The following is a 15,151-nucleotide window of genomic DNA, read 5'->3' as shown; positions in this document are numbered from 1 at the left end:
AAGCTGCAGTCTGGTGTTAAATGCCATGATTGCATACAGAGGGCGTGTTACATGCCTAAAAGGTGCAGGGATGAGAAATCCTTGACACCTCAAGATCTGTGGACCCCACAGGATCACCTCAGAATTTGTGGACACCACAGGATTCCCACCTACCCCACTTCTCTTTTCTTCACACAATCCAATAACACTATACCCTTCACCAATCACCTCAATCTCTCTTCCCAATTACCCCTTCACCAATCACATCCATCAACTCTTCCCCATAAACCCTACCTACCTTCAAATTCAAAATCTCTTTCCCACCCAAACCCACCCTACATGACCGAACCATAAACCCCACTCCCTCCACTATATAAACCCCTCCATCCTTCTTCATTTTCACACAACACTACCCTCTTTTTCCCCCCTTAGCTGAAACTTAAATCTCTCTCCCTCTCCTCCATATCTTCTTCTTCTTCTTCTATTCTTTCTTCTTTTTCTTGAGGGCGAGCAACATTCTAAGTTTGGTGTGGTAAAAGCATAGCTTTTTTATTTTTCTATAACCATTTATGGCTCCTAAGGCCGGAGAAACCTCTAGAAAGAAGAAAGGGAAGACAAAAGCTTCCACCTCTGAGTCATGGGAGATGGAGAGATTCATCTCAAAAGCCCATCAAGACCACTTCTATGAAGTTGTGGCCAAGAAAATGGTGATCCCTGAGGTCCCTTTCATGCTCAAGAAAAATGAGTATCCGAAGATCCAACATGAGATCCAAAGAAGAGGTTGGGAAGTTCTCACCAACCCTATTCAACAAGTCGGAATCTTAATGGTTCAAGAGTTCTATGTAAACGCATAGATCACTAGGAACCATGATCAAAGCATGAACCCAAACCCAAAGAATTGGCTTACAATGGTTCAGGGGAAATGCTTAGATTTTAGTCCGGAGAATGTAAGGTTGGTGTTCAACTTGCCTATGATGCAAGAAGATGCACGCCCCTACACTAGAAGGTTGATCAAAGGTTGGACCAAGTCCTCATGTACATATGTGTGGAAGGCGCTCAATGGAAAATAGACTCAAAAGGCAAGCCGGTTCAATTGAGAAGACTGGACCTTAAACCTGTGGCTAGAGGATGGTTGGAGTTCATCCAACGCTCCATCATCCCTACTTGCAACCGATCCAAAGTAACTGTGGAACGGGCCATCATGATCCATTGCATCATGATTGGAGAGGAAGTAGAAGTTCACGAACTCATCCCTCTAGAACTCTACAAAGTAGCCGAAAAGTCCTCCACCTTGGCAAGGCTAGCTTTTCCTCATCTCATTTGCCATCTATCCAACTTAGCTGGAGTTGTCATAGAAGGAGACATCCTCATTGAAGAGGACAAGCCCATCACTAAGAAGAGGATGGAGCAAACAAGAGATCCTATTCATGGATCTCAAGAGACGCATGAGGAAGCTCATCATCAAGATATCCCTGAGATGCCTCAAGGGATACATTTTCCTTCAAACAACTATTGGGAACAACTCAACACTTCTCTAGAAGGATGGAGTCATGACATGAACCAATTAAGGGTGGAATACAAAGAGCACTCCATCATTCTCAATGAGATTAGAGAAGATCAAAGAGCTATGAGGAAGGAGCAACAAAGGCAAGGAAGAGACATAGAGGAGCTCAAGGACGCCATTGGTCCTTCAAGAAGAAGGCACCACCATCACTAAGGTGGACTCATTCCTTAACTTCCTTGTTCTTATCTCCTTGTTTTTCGATTTTATGCTTCATGTTTGTCTATGTTTGTGTCTTTATTACATGATCATTAGTATTTAGTAACTATGTCTTAAGGTTATGAATAATTCCATGAATCCTTCACCTTTCTTAAATGAAAAATGTTTTTAATACAAAAGAACAAGAAGTACATGAGTTTCGAATTCATCCTTGAAATTAGTTTAATTATATTGATGTGGTGACAATACTTTTTGTTTTCTGAATGAATGCTTGAACAGTGCATATTTTTTATCTTGTTGTTTATGAATGTTAAAATTTTTGGCTCTTGAAAGAATGATGAAAAAGAGAAATGTTATTGATGATCTGGAAAATCATAAAATTGATTCTTGAAGCAAGAAAAAGCAGTGAAGAACAAAGCTTGCGAAAAAAAATCTTTAGAAAGAAAAAGAAAAAGCAAGCGAAAAAAGCCAATAGCCCTTAAAACCAAAAGGCAAGGGTAAAAAGGATCCAAGGCTTTGAGTGTCAATGGATAGAAGGGCCCAAGGAAATAAAATCCAGGCCTAAGTGGCTAAATCAAGCTGTCCCTAACCATATGCTTGTGTCATGAAGGTCCAAGTGAAAAGCTTGAGACTGAGTGGTTAAAGTCGTGATCCAAAGCAAAAAGAGTGTGCTTAAGAGATCTAGCCACCTCTAACTGGGGACTTTAGCAAAGCTGAGTCACAATCTAAAAAGGTTCACCCAGTCATGTGTTTGTGGCATTTATGTATCCGGTGGTAATACTGGAAAACAAAGTGCTTAGGGCCACGGCCAAGACTCATAAAAGTAGATGTGTTCAAGAATCAACATACTTAACTAGGAGAATCAATAACACTATCTGAACTCTGAGTTCCTATGGATTCCAATCATTCTAAACTTCTAAGGATAAAGTGAGATACCAAAACTGTTCAGAAGCAAAAAGCTACAAGTCCCGCTCATCTAATTAGAACTAATATTCATTGATATTCTGGGATTTATAGTATATTCTCTTCTTTTTATCCTATTTGATTTTCAATTGCTTGGGGTCAAGCAACAATTTAAGTTTTGTGTTGTGATGAGCGGATAATTTATACGCTTTTTGGCATTGTTTTTTGGTAGTTTTTAGTAGAATCTAGCTACTTTTAGGAATGTTTTATTGGTTTTTATGCAAAATTCACATTTTTGGACTTTACTATGAGTTTGTGTGTTTTTCTATGATTTCAGGTATTTTCTGGCTGAAATTGAGGGACCTGAGCAAAAATCTGATTTAGGCTGAAAAACGACTGCTGATGCTATTGGATTCTGACCTCTCTGCACTCGAAATAGATTTTCTAGAGCTACAGAACTCCAAATGGCGCGCTCTCAATCGCGTTGGAAAGTAGACATTCAGGGCTTTCCATCAATATATAATAGTTCATACTTTATTTCGAGTTTAGACGATGCAAACTAGCATTCAACGCCAGTTCCATGCTGCATTCTGGTGTAAAACGCCAGAAACACGTCACAAACCAGAGTTAAACGCCAAAAACACGTTACAACTTGGCATTTAACCCCAAGAGAAGTCTCTACACTTCTAAAGCTCAAGCTCAGCCCAAGCACACACCAAAGTGGGCCCCGAAAGTGGATTTCTGCACTAAGACTTATTTTTGTAAACCCTAGTAGCTAGTTTAGTATAAATAGAACTTTTTACTATTGTATTTTTGTCTTTGACCAGATCTTTGATCAGTTTTATGCTATCTTAGACTTTTGTGGAGGCTGGCCATTCGGCCATGCCTAGACCTTGTTCTTATGTATTTTCAATGGTGGAGTTTCTACACACCATAGATTAAGGTGTGGAGCTCTGCTGTTCCTCGAATATTAATGCAATTACTATTATTCTTCTATTCAATTCAGCTTATTCTTATTCTAAGATATTCGCTGCACTTCAACATGATGAATGTGATGATCTGTGACACTCATCATCATTCTTACTTATGAACGCGTGCATGACAACCACTTCCGTTCTACCTTAGATCGAGCGCATATCTCTTAGCCTCCATTCCGAAAGATCGGAGTCTTCGTGGTATAAGCTAGAATTATTGGTAGCCATTCCGAAGATCCGGAAAGTCTAAACCTTGTCTGTGGTATTCCGAGTAGGATTTGAGATGGGATGACTGTGACAAGATTCAAACTCGCGAGTGTTGGGCGTAGTGACAAACGCAAAACAATCACTGGATTCTATTCCAACATGATCGAGAACCGACAGATGATTAGTCATGTGGTGACAGTGCATTTGGACCATTTTCACTGAGAGGATGGAAGGTAGCCATTGACAACGGTGAAACCCAACATATAGCTTGCCATAGAAAGGAGTAAGAATGATTAGATGAAAGTAGTAGAAAATCAGAGATTCAGAAGGAACATAGTATCTTCATGCACTTATCTGAAATTCCCACCAATGAATTACATAATTATCTTTATCTCTATTTTATGATTTATTTATCTTTATATTCAAAAACCATTATAACTATTTGAATCCGCCTGACTGAAATTTACAAGATGACCATAGCTTGCTTCATACTAACAATCTCCGTGGGATCGACCCTTACTCACGTAAGGTTTATTACTTGGATGACCCAGTGCACTTGCTAGTTAGTTGTGCAAAGTTGTGAAAAAGAGTGATATTACAATTGTGCGTACCAAGTTGTTGGCGCCATTGAGATCACAATTTCGTGCACCACCAACTTTGTCACTAATGTTGGATCAGGCCAAGTTCACCTACGTTAGTGGCCACGTTAATGCCACAAACGTAGAGTTAACATGGAGCAAGGAATGAGGAGCCAACGTTAGTGACACTAACTTTGTCACTAACGTTTGAGATGGCAACATACCCACGTTAGTGGCCACATTAATGAATTTAACGTGAGCATTAACGTGGAAGACGGGGCGTTTTGTAGCATTAGTGACAAAGTTAGTGTCACTAACGCCCTTGAGTCTTGGCATGCCTGCGTTAAGGGCCACGTTAGTTACACTAACGTGGGTGAAAGGGACAAGGAGCAGCGTTATTGGCAAAGTTAATGCCAATAACGCTAGCGAAGGATGGAAAGGCTACGTTAGTGGTCACGTTAGTTCTACTAACGTTGGAGTTAACGTGGCTCAAATAAGTTGGAACGTTAGTGACAAAGTTAGTGTCACTAACGTCTTCGAACCAAAATTCACACTTAACGTTAACACCACTAACGTCCTTACTAACTGCATACCATGCCTGACTCACTCTCTTTCTACAAGCAAAGCTGAGCCCACTGAGGACTATAACTGCTTCAACTAAAGATCAAAGGCCCATATCCAAGACTTGGAGAGCTAACTAAGAAGATCAGAAGAGTAGTATATATAGGAGTAGTTTTAAACTAGAAGAGAGCTTGGCATTATTGGGAGCTACACTCTGTATATTTACTTTTTCTGTAATTTCTAGTTACTTTACAATGCACTTTTCTTTTACCTATTCCATTCCCAGAGCTCTGAACAACTAAACCCCTTTCATTGGGTTAGGGAGCTCTGTTGTAATTTGAAGAATCAATCGTAGTTTTCATTCTTCTTCCTCTTTCTTTTCTCTTGATTTTGCTAGAAAGCTTTTGGTCTTCAAGCAATTGGTTAGTTATATTGGAAAAGAAACTCTCCATAATTGGATCTCCTCTGAGCCTTGGAAGAGGAATGAGGAGATCATGCTAGAATTGCTTTCTCATATTGGATTAGGTTGGGGGTTGGATGGATATCGTGACATGTAATCCTACCAATACTATAATCTATAAAAGTGTGTGGTATAATTGGTGACCAAACGTCATCTCTTCTCATGAGCAATTAAATCAAGGAATTAGGAAATTGTTCAAGCTTAGAGAGATTGGGTTGCCAAGAAATTGGGATCCAATCACCTAAGATTGCCAGGGAGATCAATGAATGCATTGATTGAGAAAGAGATGAAGATGAACTTGATCCAGAGAATGCAACATCTCCTAAGCCCAATGAAATCCCCATCTCTGATCTTACCCATTCTCTTTACTTTCTGTTATTTACTTTCATGTTCTTCTCCTTAATTCCCCATTTAAGATTCTGCAAATTTACATTTCATTTCATTTATCTTCCCCGCATTTATGTTTATGCAATTCTCACTCAATTTGGCTTAGCTTAACTAGAACACGCCTCTAATTAAAGTTGCTCGACCAATCAATCCCTGTGGGATTCAACCTCACTCTATTGTGAGTTTTTACATGACGACAATTCGGTATACTTGCCGAAGGGAAGCTTGTTGAGAGACAAGTTTTCGTGCATCAAGTTTACGATGCCGTTGCCGGGGATTGATTTTGTATCGACAATGATTAAATTAGAGGATAACTAGATTGAGCAATTTTCTTTTGTTTCATTTATTTTGTTTCTGTTATTTACTTTGAGTCTCAGCCATTTTTAATTATTATTTCTTTTTGTTTTATTTTCTCAGTTAATTCACAACTCTGTCAGCTAATCCACTAACTGTTTGATAAATTGCTTCACTCACACTAACAGTAACTGTTCATACCCTGGGTCGAGTTGTCCGACCCGGGATGTTCGACAGACAAAGCGACCGACCTCCTCAGGTCAGGACAATCCGACCTCTCCTTAAAGAGCTCAGCCAAGTCACAGGAAAGCCCAAAGAAGGGCCCAAATAGAGGAGCACGCCCCTAATCCTAGGGCACCCCAAGCCTACGGAGAGAAGGACGGTTCCCTTGAAGATAAGCTGACCTCACCCAAAAGATAAGATAAGATAAGATAAGATAACTAACTTATCTTATCTAAGAAGGTCACTGGTGCACGAAATTGTGATCAATACGTTTCACAACTCAAATAATCCCCGGTAATGAATCCAAAAACTTGGTATTCAACACCATGGCATAAACACAATTTCGCACAACTAACCAGCAAGTGTACTGGGTCGTCCAAGTAATAAACCTTACGCGAGTAAGGGTCGATCCCACAGAGATTGTTGGTATGAAGCAAGCTATGGTCACCTTGTAAATCTTAGTCAGGCAAACTCAAATGGGTATGGTGATATGCGAATAAAACATAAAGATAAAGATAAAGATACTTATGTAATTCATTGGTAGGAATTTCAGATAAGCGTATGAAGATGCCTTCCCTTCCGTCTCTCTGCTTTCCTACTGTCTTCATCCAATCCTTCTTACTCCTTTCCATGGCAAGCTTAAGCAAGGGTTTCACCGTTGTCAGTGGCTACCTCCCATCTTCTCAGTGGAAATGTTCAACGCACCCTGTCACGGCACGGCTATCCATCTGTCGGTTCTCGATCAGGCCGGAATAGAATCCAGTGATTCTTTTGCGTCTGTCACTAACGCCCCGCCCTCAGGAGTTTGAAGCACGTCACAGTCATTCAATCATTGAATCCTACTCAGAATACCACAGACAAGGTTAGACCTTCTGGATTCTCTTGAATGCCGCCATCAGTTCTTGCCTATACCACGAAGACTCTGATCTCACGGAATGGCTGGCTCGGTTGTCAGGCGATCAACCATGCATCGTGTATCAAGAATCCAAGAGATATTCACCCAATCGAAGGTAGAACGGAGGTGGTTGTCAGTCACACGTTCATAGGTGAGAATGATGATGAGTGTCACGGATCATCACATTCATCAAGTTGAAGAACAAGTGATATCTTAGAACAAGAACAAGCAGAATTGAATAGAAGAACAATAGTAATTGCATTAATACTCGAGGTACAGCAGAGCTCCACACCTTAATCTATGGTGTGTAGAAACTCCACCGTTGAAAATACATAAGAACAAGGTCTAGGCATGGCCGAATGGCCAGCCTCCCAATGATCTAAGATAGCATCAAAACAAAGATAACTACCCCGATATCTCAATACAATAGTAAAAGGTCCTACTTATAGAGAACTAGTAGCCTAGGGTGTACAGAGATGAGTAAATGACATAAAAATCCACTTCCGGGCCCACTTGTTGTGTGCTTGGGCTGAGCATTGAAGCATTTTCGTGTAGAGACTCCTCTTGGAGTTAAACGCCAGCTTTGGTACCAGTTTGGGCGTTTAACTCCCATTCTTGTGCCAGTTCCGGCGTTTAACGCTGGGAATTCTGAGGGTGACTTTGAACGCCGGTTTGGGCCATCAAATCTTGGGCAAAGTATGGACTATCATATATTGCTGGAAAGCCCAGAATGTCTACTTTCCAACGCCGTTGAGAGCGCGCCAATTGGGCTTCTGTAGCTCCAGAAAATTCGCTTCGAGTGCAGGAAGGTCAGAATCCAACAGCATCTGCAGTCTTTTTTAGTCTCTGAATCAGATTTTTGCTCAAGTCCCTCAATTTCGGCCAGAAAATACCTGAAATCACAGAAAAACACACAAACTCATAGTAAAGTCCAGAAAAGTGAATTTTAACTAAAAACTAATAAAAATATACTAAAAACTAACTAGATCATACTAAAAACATACTAAAAACAATGCCAAAAAGCGTACAAATTATCCGCTCATCACAACACCAAACTTAAATTGTTGCTTGTCCCCAAGCAACTGAAAATCAAATAAGATAAAAAGAAGAGAGTATGCAATGAATTCCAAAAACATCTATGAAGATCAATATTAATTAGATGAGCGGGGCTTTTAGCTTTTTGCCTCTGAACAGTTTTGGCATCTCACTCTATCCTTTGAAATTCAGAATGATTGGCTTCTTTAGGAACTCAGAATCCAGATAGTGTCATTGATTCTCCTAGTTAAGTATGATGATTCTTGAACACAGCTACTTATTGCCACCGGATACATACATGCCACAGACACATAATTGGGTGAACCTTTTCAGATTGTGACTCAGCTTTGCTAGAGTCCCCAATTAGAGGTGTCCAGGGTTCTTAGGCACACTCTTTTTGCCTTGGATCACAACTTTATTTCTTTCTTTTTCTTTTTTTCTTTTTCTTTCTCTCTTTCTTTTTTTGTTTTTTTTTTGTATTCACTGCTTTTTCTTGCTTCAAGAATCATTTTTATGATTTTTCAGATCCTCAGTAACATGTCTCCTTTTTCATCATTCTTTCAAGAGCCAACATTCATGAACCACAAATTCAAAAGACATATGCACTGTTTAAGCATACATTCAGAAAACAAAAGTATTGCCACCACATCAAAATAATCAAACTGTTATAAAATTCAAAATTCATGCAATTCTTTTCTTTTTCAATTAAGAACATTTTTCATTCAAGAAAGGTGATGGATTCATAGGACATTCATAACTTTAAGGCATAGACACTAAGACACTAATGATCACAAGACACAAACATAGATAAACATAAGCACTAAAATTTGAAAAATAGGAAAATAAAGAACAAGGAAATTAAGGAACAGGTCCACCTTAGTGATGGCGGCTCTTTCTTCCTCTTGAAGATCCTATGGAGTGCTTGAGCTCCTCAATGTCTCTTCCTTGTCTTTGTTGCTCCTCTCTCATGATTCTTTGATCTTCTCTAATTTCATGGAGGATGATGGAGTGTTCTTGATGCTCCACCCTTAGTTGTCCCATGTTGGATCTCAATTCTCCTAGGGAGGTGTTTAGTTGCTCCCAATAGTTTTGTGGAGGAAAGTGCATCCCTTGAGGTATCTCAGGGATCTCATGATGAGTGGGGTCTCTTGTGTGCTCCATCCTCTTCTTAGTGATGGGCTTGTCCTCATCAATAGGGATGTCTCCCTCTATGTCAACTCCAACCGAATAACAAAGGTTACAAATGAGATGAGGGAAGGCTAACCTTGCCAAGGTAGAAGACTTGTCCGCCACCTTATAAAGTTCTTGAGATATAACCTCATGAACTTCTATTTCTTCTCCAATCATGATGCTATGAATCATGATAGCCCGGTCTATGGTAACTTCGGACCGGTTGCTAGTGGGAATGATTGAGCGTTGGATAAACTCCAACCATCCTCTAGCCACGGGTTTGAGGTCATGCCTTCTCAATTGAACCGGCTTCCCTCTTGAATCTCTCTTCCATTGGGCGCCCTCTTCACATATGACTGTGAGGACTTGGTCCAACCTTTGATCAAAGTTGACCCTTCTAGTGTAAGGATGTTCATCTCCTTGCATCATGGGCAAGTTGAATGCCAATCTTACATTTTCCGGACTAAAATCCAAGTATTTCCCCCGAACCATAGTAAGATAATTCTTTGGATCCGGGTTCACACTTTGATCATGGTTCTTGGTGATCCATGCATTGGCATAGAACTCTTGAACCATTAAGATTCTGACTTGTTGAATGGGGTTGGTAAGAACTTCCCACCCTCTTCTTCGGATCTCATGTCGGATCTCCGGATATTCACTCTTTTTGAGTGAAAAAGGGACCTCGGGGATCACCTTCTTCAAGGCCACAACTTCATAGAAGTGGTCTTGATGCACCCTTGAGATGAATCTTTCCATCTCCCATGACTCGGAGGTGGAAGCTTTTGCCTTCCCTTTCCTCTTTCTAGAGGTTTCTCCGGCCTTGGATGCCATAAATGGTTATGGAAAAACAAAAAGCAATGCTTTTACCACACCAAACTTAAAGGGTTTGCTCGTCCTCGAGCAAAATAAGAAAGAAGAGAGAAGAAGAAGAAGAAATGAGAAAGAAGGGAATTGCTTTGTGTTCGGCCAAAAAGGGGGAGAAGTAGTGTTTAGGTTGTGTGAAAATGAAGGAGTGAAGATGGGTTTATATAGGAGAGGGGGAGGGTTGATATTCGGCTATGTATGGGTGGGTTGGGTGGGAAAGTGGTGAAGAGAAAGATGGGATTTGATAGGTGAAGGGTTTTTGGGGAAGAGGTGTTGAGGTGATTGGTGAATGGGTGAAGAAGAGAGAGAGTGGTGGGGTAGGTGGGGATCCTGTGGGGTCCACAGATCCTGAGGTGCCAAGGAAAAGTCATCCCTGCACCAAATGGCATGCAAAAATGCGTTTTTAGCCATTTCTGGCGTTAAACGCCGGGCTGGTGCCCATTTCTGGCGTTTAACGCCAGCTTCTTGCCCTTTTCTGGCGTTTAACGCCAGTCTGGTGCCCCTTTCTGGCGTTAAACACCCAACAGCTAGCCTTACTAGCGTTTAAACGCCAGCACGCTCTCCTCCAGGGTGTGCTGTTTTTCTTTCTGCTTTTCATTCTATTTTTGCTTTTTTCATTGATTTTGTGACTTCTCATGATCATCAACCTACAAAAAATATAAAATAACAAAGAAAAATAGATAAAAACATAACATTGGGTTGCCTCCCAACAAGCGCTTCTTTAATGTCAGTAGCTTGACAGAGGACTCTCATGGAGCCTCACAGATGCTCAAAGCAATGTTGGAACCTCCCAACACCAAACTTAGAGTTTGAATGTGGGGGTTCAACACCAAACTTAGAATTTGGTTGTGGCCTCCCAACACTAAACTTAGAGTTTGACTGTGGGGGCTCTGTTTGGCTCTATTTTGAGAGAAGCTCTTCATGCTTCCTCTCCATGGTGACAGAGGGATATCCTTGAGCCTTAAACACCAAGGATTCTTCATTCACTTGAATGATCAACTCTCCTCTATCAACATCAATGACAGCCTTTGCTGTGGCTAGGATGGGTCTGCCAAGGATGATGGATTCATCCATGCACTTCCCAGTCTCTGGGACTATGAAATCAGTAGGGATGTAATGGTCTTCAACTTTTACCAGAACATCCTCTACAAGTCCATAAGCTTGTTTTCTTGAGTTGTCTGCCATCTCTAGTGAGATTTTTGCAGCTTGCACCTCAAAGATCCCTAGCTTCTCCATTACAGAGAGAGGCATGAGGTTTACACTTGACCCTAAGTCACACAAGGCCTTTTTGAAGGTCATGGTGCCTATGGTACAAGGTATTGAAAACTTCCCAGGATCCTGTCTCTTTTGAGGTAGTTTCTGCCTAGACAACTCATCCCGTTCTTTGGTGAGCAAAGGGGGTTCATCCTCCCAAGTCTCATTTCCAAATAACTTGTCATTTAGCTTCATGATTGCTCCAAGGTATTTAGCAACTTGCTCTTCAGTGACATACTCATCCTCTTCAGAGGAAGAATACTCATCAGAGCTCATGAATGGCAGAAGTAAGTCCAATGGAATCTCTATGGTCTCATTTTGAGCCTCAGATTCCCATGGTTCCTTATTGGGGAACTCATTGGAGGCCAGTGGACGTCCATTGAGGTCTTCCTCAGTGGCGTTCACTGCCTCTTCCTCCTCTCCAAATTCGGCCATGTTGATGGCCTTGCACTCTCCTTTTGGATTTTCTTCTGTATTGCTTGGAAGAGTACTAGGAGGGAGTTCAGTAATTTTCTTGCTCAGCTGACCCACTTGTCCCTCCAAGTTTCTAATGGAGGACCTTATTTCAGTCATGAAACTTTGAGTGGTTTTGATTAGATCAGAGACCATGGTTGCTAAGTCAGAGTAGTTCTGCTTAGAACTCTCTGTCTGTTGCTGAGAAGATGATGGAAAAGGCTTGCCATTGCTAAACCTGTTTCTTCCACCATTATTATTGTTGAAACCTTGTTGAGGTCTCTGTTGATCCTTCCATGAGAGGTTTGGATGATTTCTCCATGAAGGATTATAGGTGTTTCCATAGGGTTCTCCCATGTAATTCACCTCTTCCATTGAAGGGTTCTCAGGATCATAAGCTTCTTCTTCAGATGAAGCTTCCTTAGTACTGCTTGGTGCATTTTGCATTTCAGACAGACTTTGAGAAATCATATTGACCTGTTGAGTCAATATTTTGTTCTGAGCCAATATGGCATTCAGCGTGTCAATCTCAAGAACTCCTTTCTTCTGACTAATCCCATTGTTCACAGGATTCCTTTCAGAAGTGTACATGAATTGGTTATTTGCAACCATTTCAATCAACTCTTGAGCTTCTGTAGGCGTCTTCTTCAGATGAAGAGATCCTCCAGCAGAGCTATCCAAAGACATCTTGGACAGTTCAGACAGACCATCATAGAAAATACCTATGATGCTCCATTCAGAAAGCATGTCAGAGGGACACTTTCTGATTAATTGTTTGTATCTTTCCCAAGCTTCATAGAGGGATTCTCCTTCCTTCTGTCTGAAGGTTTAGACTTCCACTCTAAGCTTACTCAATTTTTGAGGTGGAAAGAACCTTGCCAAGAAGGCATTGACTAGCTTTTCCCAAGAGTTCAGGCTTTCTTTAGGTTGTGAGTCCAACCATGTCCTAGCTCTGTCTCTTACAGCAAAAGGGAATAGCATAAGTCTGTAGACCTCAGGGTCAACCCCATTAGTCTTGACAGTGTCACAGATTTGCAAGAATTCAGCTAAAAACTGATGAGGATCTTCCAATGGAAGTCCATAGAACTTGCAATTCTGTTGCATTAGAGAAACTAATTGAGGCTTAAGCTCAAAGTTGTTTGCTCCAATGGCAGGGATATAGATGCTTCTCCCATAGAAATCGGGAGTAGGTGCAGTAAAGTCACCCATCACCTTCCTTGCATTGTTGGCATTGTTGTTGTTTTCGGCTGCCATGTGTTCTTCTTCTTTGAAGATTTCTGTTAGGTCTTCTACAGAGAGTTGTGCCTTGGCTTCTCTTAGCTTTCTCTTCAAGGTCCTTTCAGGTTCAGGATCAGCCTCAACAAGAATGTTTTTGTCCTTGCTCCTGCTCATAAGAAAGAGAAGAGAACAAGAAAATATGGAATCCTCTATGTCACAGTATAGAGATTCCTTGAGGTGTCAGAGGAAAAGAAAAATAGAAGGCAGAAGTAGAAAATTCGAACTTATCAAAGAAGATGGAGTTCGAATTTTGCATTAAGGAATAGTGTTAGTCCATAAATAGAAGGATGTGAGAAGGAGGGAAGTAATTTTCGAAAATTAAGTAAAAGGTTTTAAAAACATTTTGAAAAACACTAATTAATTTTCGAAAACCAAGAGTGGGAAAGAGATCAAGTGATTTTTGAAAAAGATTTTGAAATTAGAAATCAAAAAGATTTGATTGAAAACTATTTTGAACAAGATGTGGTTAAGAAGATATGATTAGTTTTAAAAAGATGTGATTGAGAAGATATGATTTGAAAAACATTTTAAACAAAAGATTTGATTTTGAAAATTAAAAACTTGGCTAACAAGAAAGGATATGATTCAAACATTAAACCTTTCTCAACAGAAAAGGCAACATACTTGAAATGTTGAATCAAATCATTAATTGATAGCAAGTATTTTTGAAAATGGAAAGAAATTGATTTTGAAAAAGATTTGATTGAAAAGATTGATTTGAAAAAGATTTGATTTTGAAAAATTTTGAGAACTTGAAAAAAAATTGATTTGAAAACAAAATCTCCCCTCTTGTGCCATCCTGGCGTTAAACGCCCAGAATGGTGCACATTCTGGCGTTTAACGCCCAAAACTCTACCCTTTTGGGCGTTAAACGCCCAACCAGGCACCCTGGCTGGCGTTTAAACGCCAGTCTGTCCTTCTTCACTGGGCGTTTTGAACGCCCAGCTTTTTTTCTGTGTAATTCCTCTGCTGTATGTTCTGAATCTTCAATTCTCTGTATTATTGACTTGAAAAGACACAAATTAAAAATATTTTTGGATTTTTAATAATCAAAATGCAACTAAAATCAAATAACAATGCATGCAAGACACCAAACTTAGCAGTTTGTATACTACTGACACTAACAAAATGAGAATGCATATGAGACACATAAACACTCAAGTCAAGAGAAATTAAAGATCAGAGTAATGAAATCATCAAGAATTACTTGAAGATCCTTAAGACACATGTATGAATGCAAGAAGAACAGAAACATGCAATTGACACCAAACTTAGAATGAAACACTAGACTCAAACAAGAAATATTTTTGGATTTTATGATTTTGTAAATTTTTTTTGGATTTTTTCGAAAATTAAGTGGAAAAAGAAAATAAAGGTATCAAAATTCTTAATGAGAATTCCAGGAATCATGCAATGTTTGTCTAAGACTCCGGTCCAGGAATTAGACATGGCTTCACAGCCAGCCAAGCTTTCAAAGAAAGCTTCGGTCCAAAACACTAGACATGGCCAAAGGCCAGCCAAGCCTTAGCAGATCACTGCTCCAAAAGCAAGATTGATAGAAATCAATCAAGCTCTTGTGATGATAAGTTGAAACCTCGGTCCAATGGAATTAGACATGGCTTCACAGCCAGCCAGACTTCAACAAATCATCATGAAACTCTAGAATTCATCTTCAAGAACTCTGAAGAAAAAATACCTAATCTAAGCAACAAGATGAACCGTCAGTTGTCCAAACTCAACAATCCCCGGCAATGGCGCCAAAAACTTGGTGCTGTTGCTGGATCAGAAATTTGGCACTGATGTTACCGGACCATAAGCTTGCCGAAATACTCGAACAATCCCCGGCAACGGCGCCAAAAACATGGTGCACGAAATTGTGATCAATACTTTTCACAACTCAAATAATCCCCGGTAATG

At 40.2% G+C, this 15,151-nt stretch overlaps 1 non-coding gene across 1 annotated transcript; it reads left to right on the top strand.

The window, feature by feature from the left end:
- Nucleotides 1-12,697: 12,697 nt before the first annotated feature.
- On the top strand, nt 12,698-12,805 carry LOC112711794 (small nucleolar RNA R71). The gene has a single exon (XR_003157601.1). It is a non-coding gene; the product is annotated as a small nucleolar RNA R71 (small nucleolar RNA).
- The last annotated feature ends 2,346 nt before the right edge of the window (nt 12,806-15,151 follow it).

Source organism: Arachis hypogaea, chromosome 1 (genome assembly GCF_003086295.3).
Source record: "Arachis hypogaea cultivar Tifrunner chromosome 1, arahy.Tifrunner.gnm2.J5K5, whole genome shotgun sequence".
In the NCBI taxonomy this organism is placed as follows: domain Eukaryota; kingdom Viridiplantae; phylum Streptophyta; class Magnoliopsida; order Fabales; family Fabaceae; genus Arachis; species Arachis hypogaea.
The sequence above is the reverse complement of the archived record's forward strand: the minus strand, read 5'-3'. Positions and strand labels throughout refer to the sequence as shown.